Source organism: Telmatherina bonti (assembly GCF_933228915.1).
Source record: "Telmatherina bonti genome assembly, chromosome: 6".
NCBI classification, from domain to species: Eukaryota; Metazoa; Chordata; class Actinopteri; order Atheriniformes; family Telmatherinidae; genus Telmatherina; species Telmatherina bonti.
The window spans coordinates 22,908,941-22,925,209 of record NC_136624.1 but is presented as its reverse complement, the minus strand read 5'-3'; positions in this window follow the sequence as shown (position 1 = coordinate 22,925,209).

Below are 16,269 nucleotides of genomic sequence, written 5' to 3'. Positions count from 1 at the left end.
GAAATTATAGGCAATTGGAAAGACACACCCAATAAAGGAGTGGTTCTGCAGGTGGTGACCACAGACCACTTCTCAGTTCCGTTGCTTTCTGGCTGATGTTTTTGTCACTTTTGAATGCTGGCGGTGCTTTCACTCTAGTGGTAGCATGAGACAGAGTCTACAACCCACACAAGTGGCTCAGGTAGTGCAGCTCATCCAGGATGGCACCTCAATGCGAGCTGTGGCAAGAAGGTTTGCTGTGTCTGTCAGCATCGTGTCCAGAGCATGGAGGCGATACTAGGAGACAGGCCAGTACATCATGAGACGTGGAGGAGGCCGTGGGAGGGCAACAACCCAGCAGCAGGACCGCTACCTCCTTCTTTGTGCAAGGAGGACCAGGAGGAGCACTGCCACAGCCCTGCAAAATGAGCTCCAGCAGGCCACAAATGTGCATGTGTCTGCTCAGACAGTCAGAAACAGACTCCATGAGGGTGGTATGAGGGCCTGACGTCCACAGGTGGGGGTTGTGCTTACAGCCCAACACTATGCAGGACGTTTGGCATTTGCCAGAGAACACCAAGATTGGCAAATTCTCCACTGGTGCCCTGTGCTCTTCACAGGTGAAAGCAGGTTCACACTGAGCACATGCGACAGACGTGACAGAGTCTGGAGACGCCATGAAGAACGTTCTGCTGCCTGCAACATCCTCCAGCATGACCGGTTTGGCAGTGGGTCAGTAATGATGTGGGGTGGCATTTCTGTGGAGGGTCACACAGCCCTCCATGTGCTCACCAGAGGTAGCCTGACTGCCATTAGTTACGGAGATGAGATCCTCAGACCCGTTGTGAGACCATATGCTGGTGCGGTTGGCCCTGGGTTCCTCCTAATGCAAGACAATGCTAGACCTCATGTGGCTGGAGTGTGTCAGCAGTTCCTGCAACACGAAGGCATTGATGTTATGGACTGGCCCGCCCGGTCCCAGACCTGAATCCAATTGAGCACATCTGGGACATCATGTCTCGCTTCATCCACCAACGCCAAGTTGCACCACAAACTGTCCAGGAGTTGGCGGATGCTTTAGTCCAGGTCTGGGAGGAGATCCCTCAGGAGAACATCCAACACCTCATCAGGAGCATGCCCAGGCGTTGTAGGGAGGCCATACAGGCACGTGGAGACCACACACACTACTGAGCCTCATTTTGACGTTTTTAAAGGACATTACATCAAAGTTGGATCAGCCTGTAGTGTGTTTTTCCACTTTCATTTTGAGTATAACTCATTTTGATTTAAAATTAAAATTTTTGTCTGATTTTGTTGTCAGCACATTCAACTATGGAAAGAACAAAGTATTTTATAAAAATATTTCATTCATTCAGATCTACAACGTGTTACTTTAGTGTTCCCTTTATTTTTTTGAGCAGTGTATATATATGTATGTATGTATGTATGTATGTATGTATGTATGTATGTAAAGAGAGAAAAATCCCACAGTGTAAACATAAAAGAGCACTCTGTTATCGATATAAAAATGTGACTTTTGCAACAAAATACAATACTGTTTTTTTAATATAAATGCTATACATAGTGAGGGTACGTTATTGCACATATGAATAATTGCACAATGGGGGTCCGGTGCTTGTGTGCATTCAAGATGGTAATGGCAATTGGCAAAAGACTTTTCCTGAGTTTTCCCTGGATTTGATGGACCTGTAGCATCTGTCAGAGGGCAGGAGGTCATACAGGTGGTTGGTAGGATGGTACTGTCTCTGATGATGAACTGAGCTCTGCTGCAGCAATGTTTTAAAAAATATATTATTAGTATTTAGAAGGGACATTAATCTTATTTTAAAATGATAGCAGTGGTATTTTTGTCCACATATATTCATTTTTTTTATCCACTAGCAGATGTTTTTCTTAATATCATCTTGTTTTGTAAGAAATAGCAAAAACATGCTTGTATGTGCATAAAGTTTTATTGCTTATTGATTCATTTGCCTTCCCCACATAAATCCATGTTATGACAGTAAGTGAGATTCTATGTGACTTAAATTTCTTAAAGTTTCTAAAAGAAGTTGAAAATGAGTAATTCCTATTGAGAGGGACTGCATTTATTTGTTTCTCCCTGAGGAAGGTAAGAAACAGACATCTCTGCAGTAGAATGCTGCCCTCCAGGGGTGACATTTCATTACAACTTTATAAAGAAGCTCTGAACTGAGGTGGCGCCACAAGCCTTGCTTACGCTTGACAAATCTGATTGTTGCAGTTGCCCAATGGGACGTCAAGAAAGTGTCACCCTGCACCCCAGACACACTCAAACAGCTGCAGTCTTCTCCTGAGCAACAGGTTGTGGTTGTAAAAAGTATAAAAACCCCACTGCATTACTGGAATGGTTGTAGTTGATGAAAATAAGTAAAGGTGTGATTTCTGTAGCACAGTGCATCTTTTCCAGTTGCTCTTTGGAATTTGAAATTCCCAAACTTGTTGGCTTCAAACCAGGAAAGTGGATAAACACATACACAAAACACAATTCAACACAAAAAATCTATGAGAGGCTGCTTGAGAGATAATTTCAACTTGGTTTTACACATACCATCATACTCGCACACAAACACTATTATACTTTTACTCAAACAATAGTATACTCTCTCACAAATACTTCCATACTCTCTCAATTCTAGTGGCACAATTTTCAGAATGTGCCTCTAAATTTAACAGATCCATAATATTTTTCCATTAATCTGTAAATTGTGCAAAACTAAACCATGAAACCACTAAAAAGAAATGGGTTCTAATAAAATCAATCATCCATTTTTTTTTTAGCCGCTCAGTCCAGTTCAGGGTCGGGGTGAAGCTGGAGCCCATCCCAGCAATCACTGGGTGAGAGTACATCCTGGAAAGGAGGCCAGTCCATCACAGGGCCTAGAATAGAATAGAATAGAATAGAATAGAATAGAATAGAATAGAATAGAATAGAATAGGTCTTCATTGACTGTCAATGGGAAAAATTTGGGTGTTAATCCTCAAATAATCTTCAAAAACACAAAATGAGAATTAAGCAAATATATATATATAAAAAAACAACAACAACAACAACAAAAAAAAAACACTGCAGGCCTGTTCCCAGGCTGCAATAAACAGAACAATTTATTAATATTTCATATCCTTTTGTTTAGCTTTCTAACAGGAAGAGTTATAACATTGCTAAAGGTCAAATCCGTCATTGAAGTTGTCAGGACTGACTGAAGCTGATGACTCGAACAACTAAAAATAGCTACAAAACGGAAGGAAGATGACAGTCATCAACTTTCTTTTATATGTTGCATTAATTACAAAGTGGAAAAAGTCCAAGGATCACATTTCACCATGTTCCTGCCTCTGAAATATCCCAATACTTTGAAGTTAAAAGAGAAAACGAGCAAAAGTTTGGCTTTAGAGAAGAGGACTTATTTTGCTTCAGCTCTGAAAGAGGAGCAGGACTGGCACACAGAGCCTGTTATTGCATTACTTTTTTCTGAGATTACAGTCCATCTTTTAGCTGCTGAAAGACTAAAGCAGATATTCTGAAAACAACTTAAATGTCCTCAAGCAAAGGTTCTTCAACCCATTTCAGCTAGTCGTCTTTGTCGCCATATCTGTATCTGTTTTGGGAACAGTGGCCATTTTCTCGGACAGGGTTACACATGCAGGATTATTTCTAAAAAAAAAAAAAAGGTTATGTTTAGAGAAAGCTAAATCACATTGAATCAGTTTAACTTAAAATACATCTTGTTGCATCTATTTAACTGCTAAGACTTCATGCTCAAATAACTATCAAGAGCATGCAAAAACACATGTATTTAGATAGTTACAGCTGGTTTTAACATAAGTTTGTTAAAAATTCTTCTTCAGTTATTTTCCACAGTAGACTGTCAGCACAAGTTAATGTAAAATAAAAATTAGACATAACTGAAATGTAATGCAGCGACAAAAGGTGTTTGCAGATGCATACTTTAACCAACAGATGGAGCCAAATATATGTTAAAGGATGTGCATGTTTTACTAAAGGCTCGTGAGGTTCTTTTTTATTCTCTGTTGACATTTGTGTCTTTTGCTTTTTATGAAAAGCTCAGAGAGAAACAAGTGTTTATATGTTAACACTTGCTCTGTGTTCCACCTTTGTGTGACTTGTTTTTGTATTAAACAGTTGTTGAGTTGTAAGTGGTCCACATCATCTCATGGTGACAAGTGATGAAAGAAAATTAAATTATTTCTTTTGCCTCAAAGCATGTTTTACCCTCTTTGATTTCATTTCCTCTTCCCAAGATGAAGTATCCCCAATACTCTGTTGCAGTGGAGGAAGATTTAATCTTGCTCCTGATGAATGACCCACTGCTTCTCTGAGAGAGGGCGCAGAGGCAGACCGCTCTGAATACTTGAGAAACAGTGAAATAATCAGGAAATTTTCTGATTTTTCTAGCTTCTGGTGTCTGTTTGTGAGAGGGGTTGCAGTGATGCAATTGTTGGACTTAGTTAAGACATTTGGAGAGATCTGACAGATGATGCAAACAGGAAATAAATAAATAAACAAAAAAGGTTTGAATATCATTTCATACATTGTGACGATCGTACTGCAGTCTGATAAACACCGGATTGTTTGCTCTTCAATGGAATTTATTTGACATTGTTTTGCTTCAAATCAAAACTGAAGAAAAAAAAAGATGTTTTTTTTTTTTACTGTCTGGCATTAAATAAAATCTGTCAAGCTGTATACCTAAATAAAACTCTAATAAAATCCAATCTATAATCTTTATTTGACAGCCAAAGCAAATTATTGCCAGTTTATACTGCTTTAAACTCTTTTTACTTAATTAATTTAATTTTACAGCTCAGCTTTGTCATCGCAGATCTCGACAATTTCCTTGAAACATTTTCTAAATGGTGCATAACAAATATTCTCTCTGTTGTTGGTGACACAATGACAACAGCCTCTAGATTTTACAGCGATCATGCCATAAATATTTAAAATGGAAAACTTTAACCACTAAAAACAAACAATAAAATCATGTCATAGGGTTAAAAAATAATGCAACCAAACTGAGCTAGAGCTCAGTCGGCTCAAAAATAACACAATGACTTGTTAAAGACAATTTTACATCACAGCAAAACACATTGTTGTGCATATTTATAACTTTTAATTCATTCAATCAACTTCATTGATTTCATTTTAAATCTATTTTGAAAAAAGTGAATGCATTGCGGTTGAAAACAATTCATTTATTTTCTTATTTTTCTAGACCTTCGATGGAAATATTGTTACAGATTACAGGTAAGGAAATTACTAACATAAGCGAGATTTTTCTTCATTTCATTATTTGACTTCTATTAAGTTATTTTTTTAAACATCGGCTGCTTTGAAGGTGCCCTGTTTTTGTTTCTTCTGGTGTACCTTTACTGTGTACTAAATTGAGCTCATATATTCTGACTTTATGGGGCATTATTTCTTTCTCTGTAGATGCGGCTCTCCTCCGGTTGGACTGAGTGTTGGTAAAATCGGAAACTCCATTATTGAGGGCCCCTGATGAAAACCCATTAATGGTTCTGCAGCTGGGATTGAGGTCGAGAAAAGGACCCGGCAGTGCAACTGCACACACAGCCATAAAGCCTGATGTAGCGGCCTCCCATCAAGCATCTGCAGCTGAGGAAGAATAACTGTGCCGATGTCTGCAGACCTGTTGAATTAAAGGGGGCATTAACTGCTGCTTCCTCTGCATTATTGATGGAGTCCTCCATTCCCGAGGCCATAATGCCTGCTATTTTTCCCCTTGCAATTTTCTAGTAGACGTCTGACTGTCTTCAAACACACTTCTGTGAAGAAAGCATGCGAGGGTTCAGGCTGAGTGCTTGCCCTTCTCCCTGCAGGTTGCTGTTATTTTAAACCAAACAACCACAATCAGCGTTGAGCTGTGAAGCTTCCATGTTGCCTGTGTGAAATGAGAGTAATCACAGGATGAAAAGCTTGAGATGAAGTGTTATGCAAGGTGCCACCTACACTAACAAGGCCAAAAGAGGCAGTGAGGTTCCCTCTAAGAGGTGCCAAATCACATGATGCCTCAAACACACTGAGTGTGTGTTTCTCTGCATGGTGTGACCTCAAAGTGGAAAAAACCCCCCAAAAAAACAGATTTTCATTCAACTTTGCCAAATGATTGCTAACTGGGATTTTACCTCATGAGTCACCTCAGCTGCCACCTACAGTATGTTTGCAGTTGAGTTCTCCAACAGACGCCTCCACTGCCGGCTTTATCTGCTCTCACACAGCTTGAGACACCTTACCACACCGCTGACCTCATCCTGTCATATGATTTAATGAGCAGAGTGGTGTCACAAACCACAGCATCAGGGGAATGACAGGCTGGGTCTATACAATGCTCGGAAGATTAATGAGGTCATCTTCTCTCTCAATATAAGTGTGAGACAATTGGAGAAAGAAACTTGATGACTTTGGGAAGCATAGAGCATAAATGATGCAAAGAGAATCAAAAGTAACAGCTTCTCTATTCATAGTCTGTTATGAGGTGGTCTGAAGCCTGGCTCTGGTCTACTTATCTACTTTCAGTTTTATGGCTCAGCCTGGTCAATGATAATGAGCTGACATTTTTTTCTACTCGGTCAGCAGGGACTGGTGTGCTCTGCCCTTTGATTCTGCTTGTGTGACTCAGTGTGCGTGTTTATGGAGCTGTCTATGAGGAAGATGGCTTTGGCTTTATGATGATAACACTCTCTAAAGGCGGTCCCAAATCAATCCAATCCAAATCCAAATGGTTAGCTTCCATCTCTGCAGGCTGTTTTAAAGGTTGGTATTGATTATTCCATGCTTTCCTGTGTTTCGATGGGCCAGACAAAAAAGACTGCTTGAGCAGCGGAGAGATGACAATGCAATTAGGGAGTGAAAGTCTTTGTAGATTGGATTGTAATGATCAAGGAGAATGGAAAAGAATGTCAGACACTAATGTGTGTGTTACACAATGCAGTCCCATGAAAATGAACCACGTGGGAAAAAATTAGCAGTTTCTCAATAATGGCACATCCACTGACTACCTGATGGGAGGATAGTTGAGGTGAGCTGGCTGGCATGCAAAGGAGGGGGCATGGCTGTGCCAATGCCCAGCATCACAAGATTAATGGGAATGGGATTCCCAGCATGTCTCCCACTGAGGAGGCAGAGTCTGGAGACTTTAGGGAAGACATGCCCATCACCTTAGCAGAGGTCACTCAGGTAGTTACAGATGAATTTGGCCTGAATGTCTCAAGCCAGGCAGGGAGGACTCTGAGAAACTGACCAGCTGATGAAACAGAAAAGGATTTATTATTTAGGTTTTTCAGGTAATCTGTGTCTGACAGGTAAAACAGGTTCAGGGAATCTAGGTAGATTGAATACAGTGTGAGAGAAAACACACTTGTTACAAGGCTTGGTTATGTGGCTTGGAATGTGCAAACTTGGTACGAGTGTGTTACTATTGTTAGCTACACAACAATCAACTGTGTGTAGGAAGAAGTTCCTCCTTAAATAGCAGCTGCTGGGTATCAAAATGATGAGACTCAGGTGCTGGTGACCACACCTCTAAAGCAGGCATGACACTGGGATGCTGAATGGTCTGCCTATTCTGAGGCTGTCTTGGATGACAAACTTCTTCAGTGTTACATGGATGTAAGGTAAAAGTCATCATTTTCAAGAAGGGGGAGAGGGGGTTCAGGAGAGTGAGTTGAAACTATTTGAAATTAAACTTATCAGCTTTGCTGGGATGTTTTACACCAGGGTGTTGGAAAGGAGGCCAATTGTTAAAGTTTAGATCAGGAGGAGCAGTGTAGGTTTCAGTCAGATGATGGAACAGTGGACACTCTGCCCTCATGGAGTGTATCCAGTCTATTTTGTGGACTTGGAGAAGGCTGGTGCTTGTGTTCCTTTGGGGATTTCTCTAGAGGGAACTTCAGGGTTGCATCCCCCACTTTTTGTTTCATCAGGCCAAGATATTCAGCATGCATAGGGTCATGCCGTTATAAGTGAAGCAGTAGGGATGAGGGTTAACCTCTCTAAGTCCACCACAATGCTTTTCTAACAGAAAATGGTTCTCCTTCAATGTTGGGAATTAATCATTGATAGGAGGATTTTAATAATTTTGGAGCTTGTTCACAAATAAAGGTACAATGGAGTGAAAGATTGGCAATGGATTGGGCTTCTTAAGCAGTAATGAGGGGACTACAATAACCCTCATGTTCTCGAGATCTGGGTTACAACTGAAAGAATTAAATTGTGTATACAAGTATCTGAAATGAGCTTCATTTAGATGGCAGCTGGACACAGCTTGAGAGATTAGGTGGAGACTTCTTATGTTTGGTGGGTCCATGGTGTAGAGCTGTTGTTCATCCATACGAGCAGGAGTCAGGTTTGGGGGGCTAATTATGATGCCTCCATTGCCATCTCCCCTTAAAGGTTTTCCTGGAGATGTCCTGCTAGACTCTGGGATGATTTCAGGAGGGAGCTGGAGAGTGTTGCTGGGCAAAAGGACATGTCCTGGAACTGTTGTGTCAATGACTTTCACATTGAAACCATAAACAATGGAGAGTTGGTTTGATTCTTATCATTTACAAGCTTCCCTGCACTCTATTTTCTTATATTATTATGCCTCAATCGTGGTTAGAAATGCATGTTTAGGGTTAGAATTAGTGTATATGATGTTTGAATGTTCTGATGGAAAAGCCCGGATTTTTGTAAAAAATAGATTTAAAAAAATCTCTGTTTGCAAAACACAGGACACATTCAACTGACTGCAAGTTAACATTAAACTAACCTAACACAAGTTAGAAATAAGTCATGTTGACTGATTAACTTAAAGTTGGTATTTTTTGAGAAAAGAAAATGCAGAATTTAATAGGAAAATCAAATCTCCAATTGTTAAGCTGGTGGTGGATCGATCCTGTACTAGTCATGTGTTGTATCCAGTGGCAGAGGGAACAGTTTCTTGGAAGAGCAAAGAGTCCAAAATTAAATGAAAATGCTGAAAACACAACAAAATCCACAATGGACTAAAGAGCTGCAAGTTGCACCACAACTTAGTCATCATGAAGAAGCATACAAATATACAAATTCTCATGGAAACAAGAAGCCTTTTGCAATAAAAATCAATAAAAATCCCCAAACACGAGCCCTTCGTGGACAACAAAAACCTTTTTTTATGCTGGGATACTTAAAGGGCTGTTTCTGAGCATGACCAAACTTTTGCTTTGGTCCATGTCCTTTGAAATTCATCTGAAACTTTAAAGGATCAGAAAAAAATGGAATCTTGGTTGAAATATTAAACAAATATGTCATCTGATCACTGTGACATCACTTCAGTTATAGGAGTGCCAAACTAAATGGCATGGTGTCTTGTTTCAATGAAATGTTCAAAGCTTAATTCTAATGGTGACAGCCAAGCTCTTTGATGGAAATTGTGTGGGCAGGGTTGGAAAAGAATGAGTAATCTATTAAAGTTGATGGAAAGGTAATCCACATTGACAAGAAAAAATAGAAGGATCATATTTGCCATACACGTTGGTTCTGTTTAATTCTACAGATCATAGAAAACAATAATAAATAGGTTATGACAAGAATGTGGCATGCATGTGCACAGAGGTGTATTTCATCATATGCTGTGTGGGTTTCAGTGCAGAAGCCCTTCGGCACGCAGCTGTTCATTTGCATTTGGTGACCATTCTAAACATTTATGTGCAGCATTTGATAAAAAAAAATTGAGGCAGAGTTTTAACTGCAGCAGTTTTGATCCAAAACAGTCTACATGCCAGCACAGGACTTTTTAGTCTTGCTTTTAACTAGATTGCATTGATTACCTATCCCAAAATTTCAGACAATTTTACTCACTGACAAACAAACAAACAAACAAATAAATAAATAAAGGTTTTAAATTACTTGTTGTTTTTTTTTGTTTTTTTAAATTTACTTTAATAATAACACTTTTACCAATTTATTTACTTGTATATTTAAAGAAGGTTTTGTCTCCTAATATCTCCTAAATGATCACTGAACCGTTTTGGAACCTTCTAGAGTTTTCTCCCACAAATGTATTAACTTTTCAAGCTCTAAATAGGTCTCCTTAGTTCTTTCTTAGTGCCTCCACCATATATATTCAGTGAAGTTCTGAATCTAACCTAGTTGTAGCCCACATCTGAGAGAGATCGAACAGAATGAAGTAGGATGTATTGATTTAAACAATTTGTTTCCGTTTTTCTTTCTTTTTAATTTTTTTTTCTGTTCATTTGAAGTCTGTAAAGCACTTTTGCTACATCCAGTTAACATGAAAAGTGTGACACATACAACATCTGAATGAATAACTGATTCAGGAAAAAACGTACAAATGATCTTTTCAATTGCAAAATTGTTATTGAAAACTAAGAGCATTTTTACGGGTGGCAGAACTACATCTGGATGACATTTCAAACATGAAGTTTTTCCTTTGAAAAAATAGATAAAGAAATATAGACATAACTTCCTAAAAACCAAATTTACTAATCTTTATTTATTTATCTAAAATGCCCCTCAAACCCCCCTCACCAAAATAATTTTCTTAAGGCCCTTAATCTTTATTGGCACCAACTTAATAGTTATAGCTAAGGGCCTTTCCTCACTATTAATGTCATGTCATATTATAAACGGATTTCTTTGTTCTTAGACATCAGATCAAACATGGATTACGGATCATATTAACATCGACCAATAACCATATAAAAGACCAGTTGATGGAATGACACTACTGGGACTAATATGATCTCACACAGTTCTCGCTTTTCTCTTGTGAGTTTGCAGCAGAAGGCAGACGTCCAGCAGTCAGCTCCTGAAGCAGAAGGCAGACGTCCCTCGCCGAACAGCCGCAAAAATGGCCGCTAGATGGCGCTAAAACACCAGCACTGTGCCACTCTGCTGCACACCGTGAAGAATCTGGCTGCTCTCTCATCTTTTGAACACCTCATATCCATTTCTCTAACTGCACGAAGCCGTTGCCAAAGAAGCCAAACTGTACCCAGTATGCGGATGGAGGATTGTTAAAAAACACACACCCAGCTTGAGACTATGCGTGATCGTCCGGCGTGTTGTCCTGCTGTGGCGGCGCTCTGGCGGACGGGAAGTTGTGAGTCAGAACCTGAGAACCAGCAACTTTTATAGACTTTAAAGTCGGCAAGTCGGCAGCAAGCACGGTTTGGACTTCTTTGACTCAGGGACGGACGTGCTGAAATTACTCAGCTGTGTTTAGGTTATGTTTTGTCCAGTGCGTCTTGAAGCGAAAAGGAAATGGCAATTCTCTGAAGAACAGGTCTCTGGTGTTTGTGGTTGGCTATGGAGCTTAAATGAAAGGGACGTTTCCCGGGATTAACTGACTGAACAACGACAGGTAGGATGTCAATACACCTCTGTATTTTCTACGTATTAATTGTAAGGCTTTTGACTGAAAAAAAAAAAGACACTCGATTCATACAATTTAATAATTTAAACCCCAACTACTCACGATATTGCCAAGCAGCCCAAAGGATTTACTGATGTATCCTGAACAATTGAGTTACTGATTCTAACACCTCTGATAAATAGTTATTAACTCGTGACACCAATAGGCTGCAGAAAGCTGATGACTTTAGGTGTAGCTGCAGGCTGGCAAAGGTTGGGATTCATTTTGTGTGGATGCACCGATGAAGAGATGATCAGATCTCCGCAGCGAAAACAAATCTTCACTGATTGGTTCAAATTAGACCAAAAGTTTAATATTTCCTTTCTTTAGTGCAGAAGCAGAAAAAAAATATTGGAAGTGCAAAAACATAAAGGAAACTTCATTATCTATCTATCTATCTATCTATCTATCTATCTATCTATCTATCTATCTATCTATCTATCTATCTATCTATCTATTTTAGTTTTGGACCCCACCCCACAAAAGAGTGTGCATTATTCATCTGTCATCATGCTGTCGGCCTTTGTGGTATGGAAAGGCAGCCCCAGACTAAACATTGGCTCCCTACTGTAAAGCATTACAGCCAGGTCAAATATAGATCTGAAATCACAGCAGGAGCTGGTGTGTTTTGTTTCTACTCAAACAGAAGAGGAAAAACAGCTCCAGCTACAAGCAGCTGCTTTATGACTTAAGCAGAGTACAGCAGTTTTATCTTGCTGATTGTGTTTTGAATTCACAAATGGAGTCCCTCCTGAGAACTGACTCTTGTGTTTGCTGTGAGTTGCTCTGCATGCATGACTGTAGATATTTATGATTATCCTTATACACTACTGTGAATATGTCTCCTTCCTCCCTCTCCAATTTGTCTGTTGTTCTCTCGTTTCTTTTTGTCTCTCTCAGTCTATTTCCTTGTTCACCTCGTTCTTTCATCTGCCCTTCATCTGCTTGACAAGTGTTGTACGGTCAGCCTTTTTTTTTCTCCTTCTCCTCAATTAGTGCTATCATCGCATTTCATCCTGTGGAATATGGGGATGGTAATAACCTTACACTCCTATTGCGCTGTGATACGATTCTGCTGTGATTAATTGAAGTCCCCTAAGAGAGTCAGAGGAGGCGTAGATCTTCCCTTTCACACTCACTGACAGGCAACCCATTATATTGTTTTATAGATCGCCGTCAGTAGCCCTTGAAACTGCCTGCGGCCCACTGTTGTTCTGGAGGGTTTTATTGTGCAGGGTTATTGGTTGCTATTGCTGACAGGCAGAGCAAAGGCCACCCTGGGATTACTGGAGATGGGATCTCTGTGACAGGTCCACTGTATTTGACAGTAACACTGGAGACTTGAAAAAGCTTGTTCTGCAGAGTCTGTTGCAAAAAGTGGGAATTTGTCATGGAGCCACAGAAGTTGTGCCACCATGACATTGAAATACTTCACTTTGAGACTCAAATTCTCTCCAACAAAATGTGAAACAAAATGTTTCCTTTAGCCGTTTTCATGTGACAAAGCAGTCTGCAGCTCTGAAGAATAACCATCAGGAAGAGGTAAGACAGATCTGTTTTTAAGTTTGTTTTTTTTAAAAATGCTTTTGTTACCCAGGCTTTACAACAAACAGGATTACCTGAGGAAGGTAGAAAGCTTACTGAAGCCTGGAAGTAGTCCTTGATATGCATGAGCCACCAGGTGATATCCAGAGGAAGTGAGCAGTGCAGAACATCACGGATAAGAGGCTTGTTTCTAGTTTTAAGGAGCCACCCCAGGCAGTATTTGTGTTTCCCACCAGCTTCTGGCTCGCGCTGTCAGATCATTGTGGCATAATATAAGAGTGTATTGTGTTTGCAGGCATGAAACAAAACCATTCAGCACTTAAGTTTTTACACCTTGTTAAAGTGTGCTTGGGTGCTGTGTAATTGTACAATTAACTTATCCTGTTTATACTGCAGGTTTTCCAAATGTCTCAAATTAAAGCTGTCACTCTTTCTTTCTCCTGCATTGTGGGATTGCCACACATGTCTGTTATTCAGAATTCCTATGCATATGGGATCCAAATGTCTTGGTATAAAGAGCAGCACAGACAAACCATGAGTTAATTAGAAAATCCTAGATGCTGCACCGTTTCAGAAACTCGATCACTGCCAGCCCTGCAGATTTGGTTTAGCAGAACAATAAAAAAAAAAAAGGTCATACATCTAACTGTGCGATTACACCCGATTTTAGCATCTCAAGATTAGCTACTCAGTGGTATCCATAAGCAAATGTGTTTAGAGATCTGGTTGTTCCACCTCTCAATGCGCCAGTTTGGGCTGCTTGAGTAAATCCAGCGGATGCTTCAGGGGAGAGTCAAAGCCCCACCATAGCAAAAGAAATGCACCATTGTGACGCCTGTCTGCTGCTACGACATGCACAGAGGAGGAGGAGAACATGAAGAGAACACATCCCATGTTTTATAGATGCCATTTAAAGGAGCATGCCTAAGAATGGCTGGTTGAAATGAACTGTAACCACAGACTAAACACCAAGACAATATACTAACAAATTGGTTTTCTGGGAGCCAGCAGTGTCCCAGTCACTCTCCTGGGTTGATCTGTGCCGATGCAGCGAGTTGTTTTTCCTGAGAGATTAGCCTGTGAAGCAAAACTCCATCTCTTTTTTTATTCATGTTGATTTGTTCCGTGCATGTTTGCCTGCGTCTGTGTGTGTATGTTTAGCCGGAGTGCAGCTGTGTTTATGTGAATTATGTGTGTGGGCTCATCATTCAAGCGCATGTAGGCTTTTCTATCTTTTACTTCTAAATGTTAAGTGTGTGTGTGACTATTGTGATATCATTATGGCATGTCAGTCTCCGTCTGTTATCTGCTGTGTGTAGAAGAATAGAGACAATCAAGTTAATCTAACTCCCATGTAATAACTATCAATGCACAAATGATGCCACTATTGTTGTCATTGAGCATTGAACTTTTTGTCTAAGGGACTTTGAATTCAAATACATGTAATCCACTATATCACCTTGTCATTAAGAGCCATTATAGAATTTGTAGGTTAACTAATATCTCATTGTATACAGTGGTCCTTTCTACTGAAGATTTTTGTTGATTAAAAGTTCACATGCAATCATCTCCAAGAAAACCAGTGAAAGCGTATGTTATTGTTATAAATGCAGAAAAACAGCTTGGATCGATAGAAAAGGAATCACCCATATTATTTAGCAATTTAGATATTTTTTTTTATCACAGGACCAACAAAAAATCATTCATGCTTACATTCAGTTCTAGGGAGAATTTAAAGCAGGGGTGCCCAAGTTTGGTGTTCGAGCTCTACCATCTTGCAAGTTTTAGATGCAACCCTTGTCAAACACACCTGAATTAAATGAATGGTCATCACCAGGCTGCTGCAGAGCTGGATGACATGCAGAAGCCATTTTTGTTGGAGAATAGATTAATCTAAACGTTGCAGGATGGTAGACCTCAAGGACCAGATTTGGGCACCCCTTTAGAGTGACCAATTAAAAAAAAACAGGTCATCAATCTGACTACATGATTACACCTGATTTTAGCATGCATGGCTTTAGACAGGGGGAGGCAGCTGGAGAGAACTAACACATCCACTGGGAGATCAGACCAACTGTACACAAATACCACTGTTCAAACCTCCCCACAACCAAAATGCTTTACACTGAATCCATTATTTTCTCAGGTAACATTCATGGTGCAGGTAAGCTACATATGGCCTGTAGCAAGAGCTGTCTTGTGGCACAGGGATCCCCAATCCTGGTCCTTGAGGACTGGTGTCCTGCAGGTTTTCCAAGTGTCCCCGCTGCACCACACCTGATTCAAATCAATGTGTATTTAGCAGACATGTGCAGAGTTTGTCTGAGTCTGAGTCATGTGTCTTGAAGCAGGAACACTTGGAAAACCTGCAGGATACTGGTCCTCAAGAACCAGGGTTGGGGATCCCTGCTGTGGCAGACTAATGAAAACTTAAATTTACAATTGACCACAAGGCTACTACAAACCAACAAATAAGGACTGTCTTTGAATGGCCTACAAGAGGTGGGCAACTCCAGCCCTCAAGGCCTGCAGTCCTGCAAGTGTTGGGAGTTTCCCTGCTGAGGCACACCTGACACACATCAGACTTAATTAGGAGACTAGTGCAGAGCTTGACATCAAACTGCACAAATCTGTTAATTACACATTCATTTCAGTAAGGGTGTGTAGCCGCAGGGACTCCTAATACTTGCAGGACTGTGGCCCTCGAGGACTGGAGATGCCCACCCCTGATCTATATAATGCACTGCAGATTGAGTAACCAATTTTGTTATTCTGTTTATAATTTTGACTGAAACTTGTTATTCTTTATAGGGCACCACAGGCTTAACACTTGTTATGCTAAGGGTTGTGTACTGTCTGCGACAGTGGTTGAAATAAATCATCATGGATAATGGCCTGGGGAGAAGCACCAGCCACTTGTCCTGGCTGTTAGCTAACACTAACATTGTGTTTTTTTTCCCTTTTCTTTTTGATGTTTTTCATCTATTTCTTTGTACTGTAAATATTGTCACTTGTTGCAAAAAACAAAAAAACAAAAAACAAAACAAAAACAACAAAAAAACCCCTATCACTATCTAGTTATTAGGTAGCGCAAGTGTGCTACTGTTGGCTAGCACTAGCTTGCACTAACGTGGACAGCTCTCCTGTTGGGAAACCTCACATTCTGAGGACTTTTTCAGCATTTTTAGAGTCTTTGCCATTCTGAATATTCTCTGGATTCAGTGGCCACATGACTCTGTCTTGGAATTTTTCCAGCTGAGTTTTAAAGTGC